Raw genomic sequence first — 2,500 nt, 5'->3', positions numbered from 1 at the left:
TCTCTATCCCCACTCCTAAACGCTTCCTCCTTCTCCAACCTCAACCTTTTGAGCTTTGCTGAGAACCAGGGCTTGTTGTTGTTAAAGTTCACCCTGGTACGTGTTGGGATACAGCAGTCCTCACAGAAGCTGATGTACACAGCCTCTGTGAGTTCATCCAGACTATTGGTAGCAGTCGTGAACATATCCCAGTCAGTACAGTCTAAGCACGCCCGCAAATCTTCCACAGCCTCACTGGTCCACTGTTTAGATGTCCTCACAGCAGGTTTACAGAGTTTTAGTTGCTGCCTGTATGCACGAATCAGGTGGACCAAGGGAGTTCTGTGCGAGCCGAACAGCCCCGTGACCCACAAGAGAAACATCCCCGCCAAATTCGAGCGTTTGACGGGGTCTATCCGTGAAAAAATATTCACGTTTTTGAGTGCACATGCATTTCTGCTGCAAATGCCTCTGGAAGTTTCATGCCGTTCGTATGCCAATTGTGGCAACACGAAAATGACCCGTTTTCCCATTCCGAGGGATTTCTGTGCGACCCTAACAGCCCCGTGAGCCACAAGAGACACATCCCCGCCAATTTCTAGCGTTTCACGGGGTCTATCCGTGAAAAATATAGACGTTTTTGAGTGCACATGCATTTCTGCTGCAGATGCCTCTGGAAGTTTCATGCCGTTCGTACGCAATGTGGCAACACGAAAATGACCCCTTTTCCCATTCCGAGGGATTTCTGTGCGACCCTAACTAACAGCGCCCGTGAGCCACAAGAGAGACATCCCCGCCAATTTATAGCGTTTCACGGGGTCTATCCGTGAAAAATATAGACGTTTTTGAGTGCACATGCATTCCTGCTGCAAATGCCTCTGGAAGTTTCATGCCGTTCCTATGCAATGTGGCCACACAAAAATGACCCGTTTTCCCATTCCGAGGCATTTCTGTGCGACCCTAACAGCCCCGTGAGCCACAAGAGAGACATCCCCGCCAACTTCTAGCGTTTGACGGGGTCTATGCGTGAAAAATATTAAAATTTTTGAGTGCACGTGCCTTTCTGCTGCAAATGCCTCTGGAAGTTTCATGGCGTTCCTATGCAATGTGGCAACACGAAAATGACCCCTTTTCCCATTCCGAGGGAGTTCTGTGCCACCCTAACAGCCCCGTGAGCCACAAGAGACACATCCCCGCCAATTTCTAGCGTTTCACGGGGTCTATCCGTGAAACATATAGAAGTTTTTGAGTGCACATGCATTCCTGCTGCAAATGCCTCTGGAAGTTTCATGCGGTTCGTACGCAATGTGGCAACACGAAAATGACCCGTTTTCCCATTCCCAGGGATTTCTGTGCGACCCGAACAGCCCCGTGAGCCACAAGAGACACATCCCCGCCAATTTCTAGCGTTTCACGGGGTCTATCCGTGAAAAATATCAATTTTTTTTTGACTGCACATGCATTTCTGCTGCAAATGCCTCTGGAAGTTGCATGCGGTTCGCATGCAATGTGGCGACACGAAAATGACCCGTTTTCCCATTCCGAGGGATTTCTGTGCCACCCTAACAGCCCCGTGAGCCACAAGAGAGACATCCCCGCCAATTTCTAGCGTATCACGGGGTCTATCCGTGAGAAATATTCACTTTTTTGAGTGCACATGCATTCCTGCTGCAAATGCCTCTGGAAGTTTCATGCGGTTCGTATGCAATGTGGCGACACGAAAATGACCCGTTTTCCCATTCCGAGGGATTTCTGTGCCACCCTAACAGCCCCGTGAGCCACAAGAGAGACATCCCCGCCCACTTCTAGCGTTTCACGGGGTCTCTCCGTGAAAAATATCACATTTTTTGAGTGCACATGCATTCCTGCTGCAAATGCCTCTGGAAGTTTCATGCGGTTCGCATGCAATGTGGCGACACGAAAATGACCCGTTTTTTCCCATTCCGAGGGATTTCTGTGCCACCCTAACAGCCCCGTGAGCCACAAGAGACACATCCCCGCCAATTTCTAGCGTTTCACGGGGTCTATCCGTGAAAAATATTCAATTTTTTGACTGCACATGCATTTCTGCTGCAAATGCCTCTGGAAGTTTCATGCGGTTCGCATGCAATGTGGCGACACGAAAATGACCCGTTTTCCCATTCCGAGGGATTTCTGTGCCACCCTAACAGCCCCGTGAGCCACAAGAGAGACATCGCCACCAATTTCTAGCGTTTCACGGGGTCTATCCGTGAAAAATATTCACTTTTTTGACTGCACATGCATTCCTGCTGCAAATGCCTCTGGAAGTTTCATGCCGTTCGCATGCAATGTGGCAACACGAAAATGACCCGTTTTCCCATTCCGAGGGATTTCTGTGCCACCCTAACAGCCCCGTGAGCCACAAGAGACACATCCCCGCCAATTTCTAGCGTTTCACGGGGTCTATCCGTAAAAATGTAGCACGCACCAAAACGAGAAAAGATTTCCATCGCACCTGCACTATTGTATGGACAATGGTAACCTCATGTGAGGACGAAGT

Source organism: Petromyzon marinus, unplaced genomic scaffold, assembly GCF_048934315.1.
Source record: "Petromyzon marinus isolate PM22_M1 ecotype Great Lakes invasive population unplaced genomic scaffold, UKy_Petmar_22M1.pri1.0 PM_G_Scaffold_132, whole genome shotgun sequence".
Lineage (NCBI taxonomy): Eukaryota > Metazoa > Chordata > Hyperoartia > Petromyzontiformes > Petromyzontidae > Petromyzon > Petromyzon marinus.
The sequence above is the reverse complement of the archived record's forward strand: the minus strand, read 5'-3'. Positions refer to the sequence as shown.